Raw genomic sequence first — 18,741 nt, forward strand, 5'->3', positions numbered from 1 at the left:
ATATAAATAATTGGAGAAGTGAAGAGCCTGGGGGTCTTCACCACACCCAGACTTTTCATCTGTTCTTCTGAGGGCAATTCTCAGAAATTGCCTGGAGGACTTTATCTGCATAATAAGACAACCTTTGTTCATTGTAAAGTTCTGCTCCTCACCTGCCTATCTCCTCCCCCAGAGCTCAGGGGAACTTTGGGATCATTTATTTTCCCTGAAAATAATTTACTCCTACATCCCTATCTCCCCATCTCCTATGAAGAAGGGTATATAAGTATCTGGACCTTACTGGTTTATTGGGTAATCACACTCCTGTGATTTTCCCTTATGCACATTAAATATATTTGTATCCCTTTTTCTCCTGTTAGTCTGCCCTTTGTCAGTTCATTTTCAGCAAAACTGCAGCGAGCAGAGGAAGCTTTCCTTCTGCTCCTACACTGGGGACTTACAGAAATGCTTGGGGTATCCTAATTTTGGGGGGATTGAGATCCTGTATTAGCAACTGAAGAAACCATCAAATGAGTATGTTAATGCAATGTTACTGCTACCCACAATTTAGGGAGTCTTGGTAAAATGTGGGTTATATATAAGCTAATATTTTGAGTCAGTAGACCTTCTCCATTGCCCATGTGGACTTTATAGTTCTCCCAGAGTCTTAAAATTCAGATAGTAATGGGATGTGCTTTCCCTAGCCTATGGAACTTGCTGCTTTCTATGTTCAATAGCTAGAATACTTCTTATTCCACCTCTGAATTCTGTATATGCAGAACATTTCACTGGTGAAAGTCACATGCTCACCATTAGCAGCTGTAAATCTCTAGGCAAAGGATGATGATACTAGGATGAAGCATTTATCTAAGAGGAATTATATATCTAAGGTTGATGGTAGAGAATGTATTTGATAATTTTGTGGGTTTGTCTGGCCATGTGCTCTAAATGTAATGAGCCTGACAATTTTTTGCCTGAAGGAGAAGGTACAAAAATATTGATGGATCAGTTCAGAACTCTTCCAATTACAAGTATCAACAGCAAGATAGTCTAACAGTAGTTTTTAAAAAGAGGCAAGTGGTTGCTGGCATTGATTCTTCAATTCATGATGCCATCAAAAGCCAGACTCTATCTTTCAGCTGTATTAGTCTCAGCTTTGGCTTTTTGTCCTAGTGCTTTTCTTGCTTAAGGCAGAAAGAAGGCAGAGAAAGACATGGTGCCAATTGTCAGGAAAGAAAAGCTATCTCAGCAACCCCCCCATGAAACTTATCCTTTCAACTCATTGGCCAGAAATAGAACACATGACCTTTCCCAGCTGCAAGAGAGCTGGAAACCAGGTACCTGGCTTTCTGACCTCAAGAGTAGGAGAATGAAAGAGAGAAGGAGGTTGGGAATTGTTTTGGGTTAATTTGCCAACAGAATCTGCCACACCGACCAAGGGAAAGTTGGAGGGAATGTGTAGCCAAGATAAGATGTAGAACTCTGAAATACACAACAGTGGTTGTAAAGCACATGGATTATGTATACATGGGACAATGTTGTCTTCACTCTCTCTGTAATCTTCCTACATAATGTCTTATAGTGCTTCATGCTATATATACTATAACACATTAGCATAACTACAGTAAGAGATATCTTGCACTGAAGAAATTTAAAGCAATATTATTGTCTATTCAATCACAGTATCCTAATTTTTAGGTTCAAGTTAATACTCAATTTTCATATATTATGGAGTCTAAGAATATCTTAACAGTAACTGCCAATTGCTGGCATATTCAGGCAAGATTTTTTTTTTAATATAAATTCTCATGTATTCTGTGGTTTATATAAAAGCCTGTGGTTTGAGATGCCTTCAGCATGGTTGGAGGAGTGGAAAGGGAAAGAGAACAGGAGAAAATAGCAACCTGGTGGGGAAGCTCTTTTGAAAGAAGAGAATTCTCTGGAATATTGTCTTGAGGGTGTTATGGAAGGTAGACACAATAAAACTGTAAGGAAAGAAAGTAGGCCTGGGAGAGTATGATTTAAAAAAAAAAAAAAAAAAGGAAGGAAAAATTTTTAAATCTAGAAAGTGAAAGCATTGTGAGTGTAGTGCTTGTATATCCCCTACCTAACTTCATTTGTTAGGTAATGTGATGGGGTTAGGAGGTGAGGCCTTTGGTAATTGATTAGATCATGAGGGTGGAGCCCTCATGACTGGTATTAGTGTCCTTATAAAAGAGACCTGGAGAGCTTGCCTCCCCTTCTGCCATATAAGGTTACAGTAAAAAGACAGCAGTCTGTGAACCAGGAAGTGGGCCCTTACCAGACATCAAATCTGCCGTTGATACAGAATGGCTGGGCTCCCAGCTATACCCCACCCTCAAGCCTAGAACCTCGGCCCTAACTGAAAACAGCTGACCCCATTTTTCCCCCCAAATTTTGTTGTTTTGGCCTGCCAGACCCTATCCTCTGCCCATAAAAAGACTAGCTGGCAGAGCAACACAAGCAGCTGATGCAAGCGGTTGGGGATGCAAGCAGCTGAGCGCTGGGGATACCAGCTGCTGAATGTCAGGGATACAAGTGGCTTAGTGTTGGAGACTATGTATAGATGCGTCTAATTTAAGATGGTGTGGATTCAGGGGAAGATCACCTTCTTCCCGCACCATCCCCTTTCTAACTCCCATCCCACTGAGAGCCATCACCCAATAAAATCCTCTGCATACACTACCCTTCAATCTGTTTGTGTGACCTGATACTTCCTGGATGCCAGACAAGAACCCAGGTGCCCACAGGGCAGGGGCTTGGATGCTGTTGTGGGGCCCACACAGAGCCTACTCCCGCCAGAGGAGTGACCGGCCAGTTCCAGCGTTCGTTCCCTCCTCTTCCTGCACTCACTTGCTCGCACGCTCCCTCTCGCGTGAGGAACAGCCAGTGGTGGGCTGAGTGAAACAAGTCACTCCAGTTCCCACTCAAAAAGGGGGTCAAGGAAACTATCCCATCTCACTGGCACCTTGATTTTGGACTTCCCAGCCTTCAGAACTGTGAGAGATAACTGTTTGTTGTTTAAGGCATCCAGCTATGATATTTTTGTTATGGCAGCCTGTATTAGTCCATTTTCACACTGCCAATAAAGACATACCCAAGACTGAGCAATTTACAAAAGAAAGAGGTTTAATGGACTTACATTTTCACATGGCTGGGGAGGCCTCACAATCATGGCAGAAGGCAAGGAGGAACAAGTCACATCTTACGTAGATGGCAGCAGGCAAAAAGAGAGCTTGTGCAGGGACACTCTGCCTTATAAAGCCATCAGATCTTGTGAGACATATTCACTATCAAGAGAACAGCACAGGAAAGACCTGATACCATGATTCAATTACCTCCCACCAGGCCTCTCCCACAACATGTGGGAATTTAAGATGAGATTTGGGTGAGGACACAGCCAAACCATATCACAGCCTCAACAGACTAAGGCAGAGATTATTACAAGTAAACAATAATTTGTTGAATAATTGTGATGAATGTCTAATCATACTATCTGAATTCTCATTTGCCAGATTCCTCCTGTCCAATATTTCCAAATCCAGTGGAATCACAGAAGGAAGATAAGAACCAAATTAAAACATTTTTCTTCTGGCTGGGCTAGCGTCTGTAATCCCAGCACTTCGGGAGGCTGAGGCAGGTGAATCACCTGAGGTCAGGCATTCAAGACCAGCTTAGCCAACATGGTGAAACCCTATCTCTACTAAAAATGCAAAAATTATCCAGGCCTAGTGGTGTGCGCCTGTAATCCCAGCTACTCAGGATGCTGAGGCAGGGGAATTGCTTGAACCCAGGAGGCAGAGGCTGCAGTAAGCCAAGACAATGCCACTGTACCCCAGCCTGGGCAATAGAGTGAGACTCTGTCTCAAAAAAACAAACAACAAAACAACAATTTTCTTCCATTTTAACAAGTTTGGGGAATTAGTGATCCTTTACTGTGAGTTGTTACTATATTGGTTGGATGCTTCTGTCTCCAAGTAATAGAAAATCAATTGGAAGTGGCTTAAACACTTTTAGTGTTTATTATCTCAAATCACAAAAAGTCTAAAGGCTGAATTGATCCAGCATCACAATGTTGTCATTAGGAACTCAGACTCTTTCTGTATTCCATGTTCCTACCCACAGCTGGTTAGCTTTCATCCTAGGCCTGTATCCTCATGTTTGCAAAGTGGCTACCAAAGCTCCAGAAATCATGCCCTCACACTTCCTTCTAAAGGCAGAAGGGAAGAAGGGAACTCTCCTCATACATCTCTTTCTTTTTATTTATGAGGAAAGTTTCTCCACACTTTGCTTATGTCTCGGTGGCTGTAACTGGTCATACCTGTGCTGTAGCTGAAAGGCAGCTGTTTCAGGAAAGAAATAACTATCATTTCCAACTCTGTTGTGGGAGACAACTTTTGTCAAACAGCCATAAAGGGAGAGAAATGACTATTGTGCAGGGAACCTTGTGGGCGAGAAAACAAAATTGCTCCATTAAGATTTGGTAGCTTCCCTTAGATATTTCGGTAAAAGCGAGCCAGATTTCTAAACCCAATTTCATATCAGAGTGGTTTAGGCCCAGATATTTCCTGTCTGTCTCCTGAGAGTAATTCTAGCCTCTTAACGGATTCCAGGGCATAGGATACTGATCACGAGCCTGAGTTAGCTCTTCTGCTAGCATGCTTTTCCACTTTAAGGAGGAATATCTGTATTAAAAAGAAGAATGTGTTTCAGTAACATATTATGTCACCAGAAACTTCATTAACCGGGGCTTAAATAATATAAGAGGTTAAGAAAGGCAGTTGATGTATGCTGGCTCCAAGAATTTGTTGAATTAACCAAAAAACACTCCTGAGATTCTTGTGATAGAGGAGAGGGTTTATATGGTACATTGAGGAGGTGACTCCATCAGTACTATGGCAGGAAAGAAAGCTGGGATGGACAGAAGGTATAGACTCCCTGAATTGCCCTCTGCCTGGAGGACATGGCGGACTCCATGTATCAGGCATCATTGATAGGTTCTTCTCAGTCTTAAATGCTTCTGGGAATAAGCCTCCAATACCCAACTAGACCAGCCCCATCTCTCATAAGATAGATTTGAAATGAATGCTTCTGGATTTAAACATGCCATAAGGACTATGTCAGATCTACTTTTAGGGCTATTTTGGCTTATAGTTTAAGTTTTCTCCTTTTCAATCTACCCTTCCCCCCAACCATCAGGAAATATTACTGGAACTTAAAATGTCTTGACACAAGACTTTTCAATCTATACCTATAAATAAATGGGTTAAACTGAATTTCCAAGAGAAATAATAGGTGAACATATTTATTCACACTAGGTTGCAAACACTCAGGTAATAAGTATACGCTAACAGATGAATGCAACAGCTCTTTTCTTTTACTGAATTATATAAACATAGCTCCAAAGCTGAGTGGCACCAAGCATACATTTTTATTCACTTTCCATTGAAAGATCTGTGGCTGACCTCAGCAAGGATGGGGTAGGTCTGATGATGGGATGAGACACAGCACAAATTTCCTTATATGGCAAAAGGATAGAATCTTGAGTGGTGATGGGACCCTCCTCCAGTTTAATGATAAAAAACTAGTGACTCTGAACTTCTAACTCCTTGAACCTAGAGGGAAGAGTCCCTTAATTCAAGCAGATTAAGCTACGGTGACCCTTGGACTTTGTATTTACTTTTTGTGCGTTAGGAAGACAAAGAAACAGCAGAAGCATCAGGTGTTCCCAGGGCATTTAGTAGGATAAACATACTGAACAGACAAGAAACTGCACTGAAGTGTCAGTCATCCTTGGAATTGCAACTTACCTTCAGCAAAACAGCATCAAGTATCATTCAATTAATGCTGTTAACTTGAATTATATTGGCATTGTTTATATTTATTTTATATTTTTTCATGTATAATTATAAAGGGACATTAAACATAAGCATTTTGTACCAAGTTTATGTTTAAGAAACATAATAGAAATAAGTCAACATAAGGATTCTGTGTATTTTTCTGTAAAACATGTCCATGTATGACTTAAATGTGAGAATCTCTGACCTCTGACTAGAGCATTATATATTAGGAATATTGGTCCATTCCACTATATGCACTACTGTAGAGCAGGGCTCCCCAACCCTCAGGCCATAGACCAGTAGTGGTCCCTGGCCTATTAGGAATGGGGCCGCAGCAAGTGATCCATTACCACCTAAGCTCCGCCTCATTTCAGATCAGCAGTGGCATTCAGTTCTCTGAGAAGTGCGAACCCTGTTGTGAACTGTGCATTTGAGGGATCTAGGTTGCATGCTCCTTACAATAATCTAATCCTTGATGATCTGAGGTGGAACAATTTCATCCTGAAACCATTCCCCCACCCCTGGTGGTAGAAAAATTGCCTTCCATGAAAATGATCCCTGGTGCCAAAAGGTTGGGGACTGCTGCTGTAGAGGAAGAAAATAATTTTTTCCTCAATTTTTGTAAGTTCTTAGTTAGAACAAACTCCTATAACAAAAGACAGGTAAATAAAAGAAAAACAGAAGTTTATTAACATGTATGTTTCATATGTATATGGGAGATGCCCAGGGAATGAGTAGTTCTCAAAGAGGTGGCTCTGAATTTCAGCTTACATGGCACCTTCCACAAAGAAAAATAAAATTTTAAAGAAGTGACAAGAAAAAAAAAAAAAGGACTGTGAGTCTCTAGAGGCAGCAAATTGGGAGAAAGTGAATAAATGGCAGAGAAAGGCGACTTAGTAAGGCTTGTTAATGCAGCTTCCTCTGGTGCCATCTCCAGGCCGGTAAGGGTCCAAAGTCGTCTTCAGTGGTTAACTCTTGTCCTCCCTGGTAGAAAGGGTGGGGCAGGCTACACCTGTCTTTGAAAATCCATGTCCTACTTTTAGGCAAATAGATGGAGGGCAGAGAGATTTCTTGCATCTGCTTCTTTGTAATTGCCTTCAGCTCAAAACAATCTGGAGGCCAAAGCGGCATGTTTCTGGGTGGCGATTTCCGGTCTCTCACAATACGAAAAAAAAAAATCCCTTGTTTTGTCAAAGTTAAATTATTCTAGTATGCTTCTGGATTAGATTTGCTGTAAGAGATGCTGACAACTGCCTTAGCTTTGTTGGTGCGAGGGGGGGCAATAAATATTTTATAGACATTTACTAACATCCCTCAATAAAACAAAACATGGCTAGTATAGCAGGTAAGCCTTTCACAGTCACAAAATTGCAATACGCAGAAATGTCACTTTCTTTCTATATTCATCCATAAGTGTGCTTAGTGGTAGAACTCTTAATTCTGGCCAGCAATACAGTGGAAGAAATTAAAATGGCCAATTCAAAGTAACTCAGTTACTTGCAGATTTTTTTTTTGTTTTTTTTAAGACAGAATCTTGCTCTGTCACCCAGGCTAGAGTGCAGTAGCACCATTTTGGCTCATTGCAGCCTCCGCCTCTTGGGTTTCAGGGATTTTTGTGCCTCAGCCTCCACAGTAACTGGGACTACAGGCACACACTACCACGCCCAGCTAATTTTTTATAATTTTAGTAGAGAGGGGGTTTCATGATGTTGGCCAGGCTGGTCTTGAACTCTTGGCCTCAAATGATCTGCCTGCCTTGGCCTCCCAAAGTGCTGGGATTACAGGCATGAGCCACCACACCAGGCCTACTTGCAGATTTTAAAATCTCTGTTGGGTAACCACTCAGTCAAATCTGGGACTCTTCCCCTCCCTGCTCACTTTCTCTGCTGTTCCTGGGGGTGTGCTAAGTTCTTAAGCTCTTGGAGAGGCTCATCCACCATGTGGCCATGCTCTGTTCCCATTTACTTCCCATGACAGGAGTTTGTTTCTGCTGTCAGCCCTTACCTCCACCTCTGTCTTTGGGTTCATGCTCTGACTTTCGCTACAGATGTCTGTGGTCATTTCCATGGCCTTTAGTTTCAAGGTCTAGCATTTTGTTCCTTTTTTGGCCCAACCACAAGCTTTCTCTGGTCTCTGCCCCTCTTAGCATTTCTGTTTCCCTAGCTCCCAACTCCATCCCGGAGGGTTTCAAGAGCTCTTGCTTGCTTTTCTACCTGAGTGAGTATTTAGAACTGTCTGAAACGAACAAGCCTATTTGTAAAAATAATGGTGACACAGTTAAGCATAAATATCTAACAAGAAACTACCTGCCCACAGCCTCTTGCAAAATCCCTAATTTACTTTGACAAAGTTGTGTGAAAGTTGTGGTCTTGATAGAAGAAAATAAGAAACCAGTATTGCTTCTGACAGTTCAAATACTGCTCTGGGAAAGCAGGAAGAATTGGATTCTCTTTTCTTAGATAAGGGAACAGAATGTCAAAGATAAGATAGTGTTGCCTTGGGAAAAAACATTGGCTTTCAGGGTTTTCTCTTCTGGGGTCTGAGTGGCCTTTGAGGATTTGATACTAGGGGCCGAGCCAGTGTTGATTCTTGTGCCAGCGAGCTTTGTGTATAATGCATGCAGCTTCTAAAATGAACAGCTGCCAAGTACTAACCACCTCACACTGAATCAGTGCCATCAGGGCCTGCTCAGTGTGTGGGCTGTATATCTAAACTGCAGTTTCTAGGTGTTTTTTTTTTTTTTTTTTGTCTTGTTTTCATTTTTTAAATGGGAATAAAAGCTGACAGATACAGTTTCATCATAATTTCCCAATGCTCTTTCGCACCAGTTAAAGGAGAGTTTTGAATGGTGATGGGCTACATGTTTACATACACACAATTTTGAAAGTTAAAATATCAGTTAAAAGGAGTTTTGCATGGATACAAACTTATCCCGTATAGGGGTGGCATTGAGGGTTGTTTTCTCCTCAGGCTGTCTTGATGGAAGAAAGCTGGTTGGAAAAGCTGAGTTGCTGTTTTGGCCTCTGACATTGATTTACTTTGTGACCTCAAGTAAGTCACCCTCTGGTATCTGTGTTTTAGATAAGTCAAGAACCTACCCTTGAAGTTGTACTGAGGGATAAAGCAGACTGTCTGAATGACTGGACTGGAGCTTCTCAGAAGGGCAGTGCAAATCTGAGTTTCTTGTGTACTGGCAAACCTGATGTTGAAACGTCAGAGCTGGAAGGGGGCTCTTATCCCATCCAGCCCAGCTTTTGCATTTGGCAGATGAGGAACCCAGGGAAGGGAAAATGACTTACAAAGATCACATAGCCAATGAGTGCGGAGCTGGGGCTGTAACCCAGGCCTTATGATTACTGCGAAGTTATCCTTTTCCCCCAACATCTAATTATGAATAAAGAGTTTATTAAGTGGTTAACTGAAGGCAAGATTGCTCACAGTACCCTCAATGACACTCCAGGCTCTATGGCCTAGAGAACATAGAACAGAAGGAGGATTAAGGAAACTTCTCCAATAAATCAGGCAAAATTTGCTTTGAGTGTAAATTCTAATCAACGCTGTCATCTGTAGGAATGGGCCATGTCAGCAGCCCAGGGTTCCTACCTTCAAGTAGGAGGTAACCTCACACAGACACTTGACTTGGGAGGACAGGAGGAAGAAAGTATTGAATAAACAAAGCAGGATTGAGGGTAGGAGTAGAGGCCTTCTAGGGATGCTGAACTTGCGCACAGAGAACTTCCTAACAGCACTATCTGCCTCTTCCTCTACCCACCCCTGGGTTACTTTTATAGGGGAGGAAAGCAAATCTTATCCCTCTAGCCATCTTAGGTTCTCCCACTGAGGCCCTGTGAATTAGACTAACAAAAGCACTTTCACCAGAGAAACACAAACAGAAGTTTATTAGCATGTGTCACACATACACATGGAAGTACCCAAAGATGAGTAACTCAAAGGGATGGTTAGAACTTGGGCTTATATAACATCTTAACCAAAAAACCAATACTTTTGTAGAGAAGTGACAAGAGAAAGGAAAAGCACTCTGGACTTCATGGGGGAGAAAGTTGTGGGAAGATAAATGGGAAACTCATGGATGATAAGGGCTGGTTGGTCAAGTTTGTTCCTCTGTATCTAGCGTGTGGGATCTAGGATCTAGGGTAGTCTCAGGTGACTAAGAACTGTCCTGCCCTTCCTGGTAGAAAAAAGGAGAGCAGAGTTTTTCTTCTGTGCAATTCTTAATTATCATCAGCTCAGAATAATCCTTATGTCTGTTAAAGCAAACTAAATACGGCCTGAGAAGGACTCTGTACTTCTATATTTGAGTCCTTGTGGATGAACTGTGACCTAGCTTAATTGGTAGACGAGATTGAAAACCTAACTAAGAGTATATGCCTGTAACCGTCAGTGAGTCTTGGCCAGTCCCAGCAGCCATACTTCAACCACTCATACACTGCTGAGTGTTCAAATTGTGTTTAAATAAGGCAAACGCCGAGCTGTAACCAGTCCGGCTGTTTCTGTGCCTCACTTCCTATTTCTATATGTCACTTTACTTTTTTCGTCTATAAATTTGTTCTGACCGCGAGGCACTCCTGGAGTCTCTCTGAATTGGCTGCCTGATTTGCGAATTGCTCATTGCTCAATTAAACTCCCTTAAATTTAATTCTGCTGAAGTTTTTTTTGTTTGTTTGTTTTTGTTTTTGTTTTTTTAACATGTCAAAGTGGCATATTTTGGGGTGGCATAATCTGCCACACCCTTCCTTCCTCCTGAAGAGTTTCTTTGAGGAATTCAACCACTACATTTGAAGCATGCAACTACGGGCCACCTAATTAGAAAAAGTTGTGCTGATTCAGGAAGTCCCAGTCCCCAGACTGAGTGACAGTAGATGGATGTGGGTAAAACGGTATCTTATTCTTGGCAGCTGAAAGTAAGTGAGAGGAAGGGGGTGGTGGAGGAGAGGAAGCCAGCAGGAGAATAGAAGAGAAAGTGGGGTACACGCTCCTGACTGAGCAGGTCCTGTAGCCGACTTGATTGACAGGGTGAGACTGAGGAGAGGCAGTGTGATCTCTGGGCGGGAGGTCAGAGCCTCTAGGCCAGAATCATGGTGGAGTTCGAAGAAGTATGAAGTTTGCATGAAGTCCAACTTCATTCCCTAGAGAATTCCCAGGGACCTGGCTGTTCAGAAAGGAGACTTGGGCAACCGATGCTGCCAGGGCTCCAGATGATTCCACCCCTGAGATAGAGTCCTTTGAGTCCTAGAAAGTCTGGACTTCATAATGAAGAATGAGTGTCTGTTAAGTGCTTCCTAGTTATGAAATGTCATAAGCCTTTTAAAAATGCAATGTCTCATTTGATAATCACAATGATCTGTGAGTTAAATATTATTAGCCCATTTTACAGATAAGGAAGTTGAGGTTTAGAGATATAAAAATAAGTGGCCCAAACCCACCCAACATATAAGCAAGCAGAGAGTCCAATGAAATTATCATTCCAAATTAATATTTTTAATCATTATACTGCACGGCCTTCCCTTGGGTGGGTTAGGACTTTCGGGGGAGAAGCCTTTCTGGATGTCAGTAGCCACATGTTATAGAAGGGCCTAAATTTAGGATTCACACAGTGTCTGAGCTGTGGACAGAGGTAAGGCGAGTGAGTGGGGATTCTACATACTTGGAATCTGTCCCTGAGAACTGATCTAGGCTTTTCTTTGAGTGATACCAATTTCCTGTCTTTTTTTCTGAGTAAACCTGACCATTTCAAGCTCATTGTCAGGATCAGAAACCCTGACAGATCGAGGAAGAGAAAGTGAAATGGAATAGAAAGGAGAATAGGGGTGGGAGAGCAGTAGGCACTGAGCGTGTCCAACTGGGTCCTGGTCTCAAGCGTTCATCTGTCTCACAACAGCCCTGGTCTTGTGGAACCGAAAGACAGAATAAGATCGTCCAGCAGAGACCAGGACCAGGGGTCTGGTTAGACCATAGATATTTGTTCAGGCAGAAATGAAGACCAGATAAGGTAGGGAAGGTGTGTGTGCATGACAGGTGTGGGTGGGGAAGTGAACCCAGAGAAAGGGGACCAAGCACCATGAGGGTTTGGAGCAGCCAGGAGGGGTTTATGGATCCATAGGACTTCAGCAAAAATAACAGACAAGCCAGTGGGTTCTAGGTGTCATGTTTTGGCATCTAGCTCAACTATGCGAGTCCTCGGAGCCACCACCAAATCCAGACAGACTTCTGATCTCAGAACACAATTCTGTCTACTCCCTTGTGCTTGGCTGTCAGACTCTGCCCAGTTTGGGTAGAAAAATCGGCCACAAGAGGGCAGTAGGAAGCCACTGACGCTGGCGGATCTGCAGAGGGCTGGGTGCTCTGGGATGGCCCAATAGGTTTAGATAGAAAATGACGGGGGTGGGGGGGAAATGACCACAGGACCCCTGAGTGCCCCTGGACACTGAGGCCTCAGACCCACCCTGGACATTCTGCTTCTGTAGCCTGGGTAGGTGCTGGCAGTCTGAATTTTTAACACACAGCCCATGTGATATGGGAACTGCTCCCCAAAAGTATGCAGAATCTTCCATTCCATTCCCTTAAACCAAGATGACAAATAGGATTGTTAGGAGAATAGTACCTATTAAAATGTTTTATTAGAAACATAGATAATATGACAATGCATATATAAAATATATGCACATTTCAAAGAAGAATAAACACAGTGAATAGCTGTGCAAACACCTTTTAGGTTTAAAAAATAGAATGTTGCCAGCATCCCTGTGCACCCTTCCCATCTCACATCCCCTCTTCTCCCCACAGGTAACCTTGAGACTCTCCCGTGTGGATGCACGTGTGTAAAGGTTAGTGCCTTGTATGAACAACTTAAATACTCTTATCTCTTATGTTGATGGACATTTAGGTTTTTCGGTTTTTTGTTTGTTTCTTTTTTCCTGTTAGGGACAATGCTGCTATGGACCATCTTGCACCTGGAGAATTTTTCAAGAGATTTTCTAGGGTATATACCTAGGAGTAGAATTGCTGGGGTTTTGTGTATGCATGGTAAGCATTTGATCACATCGATATTAGGGAGATTTTTTGTTTGTTTGTTTTTGAGACAAGGTCTCACTCTGTTGCCCAGGCTAGAGTGCAGTGGCATGATCATGGCTTACTGCAGCCTCCACCTCCCAGGCTCAATAAATCCTCTCACCTCAGCCTCCTGAATAGCTGGGACTACAGACATGTGCCACCACACCCGGCTAATTTTTGCATTTTTTTTGTACAGATGGGGTTTCCCTATGTTGCCTAGGCTGGTCTTGAACTCCTGGACTCAAGCGATCCTCCAGCGTTGACCTCCCAAAATGCTGGAATTATAGGCATGAGCACCTGGCTGGGACTTTTTAAAGAGCGTGAAAAGGCAAGCCACACACTGGGATAAGATCTTTGCAATATGTATAATTGATAAAGGACTAATATCCAGACTAGATAAAGAACTATAAATCAAATTTTTAAAAGGCAGAGAGCCCCATAGGAAAATGGGCCAAAGTTGCAAGCACTTCACAAACAAGAAAATCCAGAAGTTCACTAAAAGTATTAAGAGATGCCCAATTTCACTGGTTATCAGAAAAATGCAAATTAAAGCCACAAGGAGATATCAGCACATAGTTTACAGATTGGTCAAAATTAAGAATTAGTCAATATCAAGTATTGTTGAGGCTATGGAATAATAGAAACTCTCAGTCATTGCAAAATGAATTGATATCATCACTTTGAGAAATACTGGTATCATCTAGCTAATCCTCTGTGGGAGCACAGGTTGGAGAATGCAATTGAATCTGGGAAGCAAATATTCAGTGCTGAAGTGGCACTGTGAAGGGAGCTTGCCCAGAGATCTAAGGAAAGCTGTTGCCTTGGTGCAGCCATGGTCTAATATCGATGTGATCAAATGCTTACCATGCATACACAAAACCCTAGCAATTCTACTCCTAAGTATATGCCCTAGAAAATGTCTTGAAAAATTCTCCAGGTTCAAGACGGTCCATAGCAGCATTGTCCCTAACAGAAACAAACAAACAAACAAACAAAAAACCAAAAAACCTCCCAAGTACCTGCAGGGAGGCCTGTGGTGCTGTGGGTCAGCAGGACCAGTGGTCTGGAAGCAGAGCTAGGCACAGAGGCAGACAGTGAAGTTGGCCTGAACCCTGTGGGGCATCTTATCTCATCACAAAGTGCTCCAAAGAGGAATGGCTCCTACTTCACTATCACTTCCCCAGTCTCATCTAAATTCTTCTTTTGGCCAACTCTGACAGAACATACAGGAAAGACGGTTCTGGGAGATATAGTTTCCATCTGTATAAGTTTTCTATTACTGCTATAACAACACACAGACTTAGTGGCTTAAAAATGCAAATATATCACTTTGGGAGGCCGAGGCGGGCGGATCACGAGGTCAGAAGTTTCGAGACTAGTCTGGCCAACATAGTGAAATCCCGTCTACTAAAAATACAAAAATACAGAAAAAAAAAAAAAAAGAAGAAATTAGCCAGGTATGGTGGTGTGTGCCTGTAAGCCCAGCTACTTGGGAAGCTGAGGCAGGAGAATTTTGTGAACCCGGGAGGCGGAGGTTGCAGTGAGCCCAGATCACGCCATGACACTCCAGCCTGGGAGACAGTGCGAGACTCCGTTTCAAAAAAATTTAAAAAAGGAAATGTATTAGCTTTTACAGTTCTGGAAATCAGAAGTTCAAAATGGGCTTCACTAGGCCAAAATCAAGGTATTGGCAGGGTTGGACTCCCTCTGGAGACTCTGGGGGAGAATCCATTTCTTGCCTTTCCATCTTCTAGAGACTGACTACATTCTTGGTTCAAGCCCCCTTCCTCCACCTGCAAAGTGCATTGGCTTCTGTTTCTGTGGTCACATCCACTTTCTGATTCTGATCCTCCTGGTTCTCTACTATAAGGACCCTTGTGATGATATCAAGCCCATCTGGATAATCCAGGATATCTATCATCTCAAAGTCCTTAATCACATCTGCTAAATCCCTGTTGCAGTTTCCAGGGAATTGAATGTGGGCGTATTTGGGGTTGTTCTCCAGCCTAGCACAACACATTATCAGACCAAGTTGACAACGGCACAGTCCATCCATCTTTCCCCATCACATGGGAGCCTTTCTCCCGGAATGTTTTTCAGTTTGCTCACATAGATTCTCACACAATGTATGGTCTCTTCCTTTGAGGGACAGGTTTTGTTGGCAATTTATAGATGCTGTGGTTCATACAATATTTCTGGACTTTCTTTGCTCTCTGCGCTCCTGCTGCTGTCTCATGTTTTGGTTCACCCACCCATATTCTAGAGTTGTGAGAATTCCTTTTCACCCAGTTTTGTTGAAGGTGACATCAATGTTCTTTCATCATTCTAGTTTCTATGTCTGTTTTATTATGATTTGGGGAGATTACATGCAATTATACCACTTCCAAATTCTTGACATCTGAATGATCTCTATTCTTGCCATAGTTTTGAACCAATGGATGGAGCAGCATTGTTTATATTAAAGTTGGAAAATAGGTGCTGCAGTAAAGATTAATGAAGGTTTTCAAAAGACCATTTCTGGGCTGGGTACAGTGCTCATACCTGTAATCTCAGCATTTTGGGAGGCCAAGGTGGGTGGGTCGCTTGAGTCCAGGAGTTCAAGATGAGCCTGGCAACATGGCAAAACCCCATCTCTTTAAAAAATACAAAAATTAGCTGGGCGTGGTGGCACACATCTGTAGTCCCAGCTACTTGGGAGGCTGAGGTGGGAGGATTGCTTGAGCCTGGGAAGTCGAGGCTGCAATGAGCCAATATCATGCTACTTCACTCCAGCTTGGGTGACAGCAAGATCCTGTCTGAAAAACAAACAACAAAAAACCAAAACAACAACAAAACAAACAAACAAACAAAAACCCTTTCTTGCGAAGGATTTCCTAGCCAGTCTCTTTCCAAACCATCCCCTAAAATATGACTCAGCATTAAACTTCAAAGCTGAGTAGTTGTTTATATTACTAGAAATAAAATTGGATATGAGGGTGATGTGACCAAGACATCCCTTCACTATGGTCAGAAATGAAATTGCAAAGGTTTAGGGTCAGGATGTTTTCCCAGTTGAAGTATCAGTTACAAAGACCTGTTTTAAAGATTCTCAAACAAAGTGGTTTGATTTCTTTTTGTTGTTATTGTTGCTTTTTTTTTTTGAGATGGAGAGTCTCATTCTGTCACCCAGGCTGGTGTGCAGTGGTACAATCTCGGCTCACTGCATCCTTTGCCTCCTGGGTTCAGTGATTCTCCTGCCTCAGACTCCCAAGCAGCTGGGAATACAGGCACACACCACCATGCCCGGCTAATTTTTGTATCTTTAGTAGAGATGGGGTTTCACTGTGTTGACCAGGCTGATCTCGAACTCCTGACCACAAGTGATCCTCCTACCTCGGTCTCCCACATGCTAGGATTAGAAGTACGAGCCACCGGGCCCGGCCTGCTTTGATTTTTTAATGGCCCTATAAGAGTTTGGCTTAACTTCATTGTAAATGAGACTTCAGACTGTGAACCATGCTGAAGGAATCTCTTGGACCACCTACCTCGAAGCTTCTGCTTGCAACCACAGAACACGCACACACCACACCATTTGAAGTGTTTGCCTAGCATGTGACCATCTTTGTGATTATAATTTTCAGATATCTATTTCTGTACCCTTTTATGGAGAATTCAAATCTCTAGTAGAAAATCCTCTTCTAACAAAACCTTCCCATTGCATTTGAGCAACCCATAGACCACTTGGAGAGCTTTCAAAGACCAGACTTTGAGAACCTGTAATTTAGAGCATCAAAGGAATCATGATGTCTTGAGTTGAGGAGGACCAAAAGGTACTTGGTACAATCTCCTCCCAAATTTAAAAATGAGTAAAGTAAGCAAGTTATATTTATTTAGATATGAAAACCGACTTAAAGTGATTAACTGTGGAACCTAGATGCCAGAGGAGACCTCCCCTGCCATTTGGGGATTTGGGAAACTTTCTATTGGGACTCTGCTGGACTCCTGCATTCACAAATATTGTTTCACCTCCCTTCAATCTGGAAACTTGGACTCCTCAGAAATTTCTGTAACTGGTCTTTCTCTTAATCATCTCACAAAGCTAATGATGTTACAGAGAAGTCTCAGGGAGTTATATGAGAAGTCCCAGGGAGTTACATTCCACATTCTGCCACCTCCTGTGCTGCTCTCCTTTCTCCTCTTTTCCCTCCCCCACTTCCTAACCTCACCTCCACTCCTTCACAAGGGAGCACATGATCCTGTCTCCTTGATCTGTGTACCCTTTCCAGACGGTCTTGGCACCAGCTAAGATCCACCACCACCCTCCCTGCCCCCTCAGAGACTCACCTGCTCTAGTGGCCCTACTGAGAATTTTTCCAACAAGTATGAGACTCCTGTGAAGAGGGCATTATCTACTGGCCCCTGAAAGAAGAAAAATATATTCATCTCTTTATGTATATGGCAGACAAAAAGATCATCAAATCATGAAACTACATGAAAAGCTATTTAGTTTCTTCCTCCACAGAGGAAGATCCATATAGAAAAGCCCAGAGCATGTCCAGGTGGTGTCAAAAGGCTTCCCCTCCATAATTCTTTGCCTTAGAGGGTTCAGCAAATGTTAATTACCTTAATCTTATGCTTCTCTCAATGCTATTTAAGCAGCAGGAGTGGTTTGCAAGACAGTAGGGCTAGGAAGGGTCTGAAGTCCCCTGCCAGGGCAGGCATTAACCTTTCAGTTGTTGTATCATAGGGTGATCCAGGGAGAATGGAGAGGAGCAGAGAGAGTTTGAACAGTGAAGGTAGGAGGAGGAGGTTGGAGGCAGCCTTTAGGGGAGTTGAAAGTTATTCAGTTGGTGCAAAAGTAATTGTGGTGTTTGCCACTGAAAGTAACTATGTATTTCTATGTAGAAAGAGCTGGGCTGGAGTCTACAGAAGGCACACACAATGGAGAGCTCTGGCTTTAAGGTGGCTGCAGACAGAAACTGACAAAAGTGTTGCCAGAGGGATTCCAGGAATTCTGAGATGCTGAAGGGAGGTTGCGGGGCAGGGAGCACCTCAGGCTGATGTGGAGGTAGACAAAGGCTAGTAAAGACACACACCCATCTGAGAAAAGACGTGTCTTTGTAGGTTTGCAGGTAATATTAGATGAAACCAGATAGCTCAGCATTGACAGCAGATGCAAATGGTGGCAGCAAAGCAAGGCACTAGCTTCCAACCGTTCTTAGAAGGAAATCTTATGCCAAAGCTGAAAATGTAAACTGGACTAAAGCAGAACTATGCAGCGGGGATGGGGTGGAATAAAAATACAATCTGAGAACTGCTGGTTCAGAAGAAGACCCTTAGTGGCAGGTGCTTTTCTGGAGCGTTCCTGACCAAGATTCCCCATAGGTAAGGCTTCAGACTCATCAGAGTCTGAGAGACCAACTCAGGCTAGAGACCAAGTGCAGGAGTTGGAGGTCAACACCTCCGTCAACTACTCTTCTTAGTGAGAAAAAATGGACTGGACTCTTTACAATTTTCTGTACTTAAGTACATGGCAAAGTAAGTTGTAATCAGAAACCTCTTAATTTATCATGAGAAAGCATGATCATCAGTCTGGAACTGTGATTCAAAGTCTGTATCTTCAACATTCTCTTTTCGTATAGCCATATGGAAGAACATAATCAGAAGGACTCAATTCAGGGGAAATTAAATAATGAAATCAAATTTTTAATCACATCAGCTAAAATATTCTGATATTTCTGTCTTCTAAATTAACAGACTCCAAATTTTGATGATAGTACACCCCAATCAGCAAACTACTGGGGCCCACATTGCCAGTATATGCGTATTTATTTATGAATTATGTGTACCT

General features: G+C 42.6%; 1 long non-coding RNA gene across 1 annotated transcript in view; it reads left to right on the forward strand.

Moving 5' to 3' along the window:
* Positions 1 to 18,741, forward strand: part of LOC108520886 (uncharacterized) — a 62,442-nt gene that overhangs the window by 23,064 nt on the left and 20,637 nt on the right. The window contains exon 2 of the long non-coding RNA XR_001883049.1: positions 12,645 to 12,685. This is a non-coding gene — a long non-coding RNA (uncharacterized LOC108520886). The remainder of the gene's footprint in view (positions 1 to 12,644; positions 12,686 to 18,741) is intronic.

This window comes from Rhinopithecus bieti, unplaced genomic scaffold (assembly GCF_001698545.2).
Source record: "Rhinopithecus bieti isolate Rb0 unplaced genomic scaffold, ASM169854v2 scaffold_52032, whole genome shotgun sequence".
Lineage (NCBI taxonomy): Eukaryota > Metazoa > Chordata > Mammalia > Primates > Cercopithecidae > Rhinopithecus > Rhinopithecus bieti.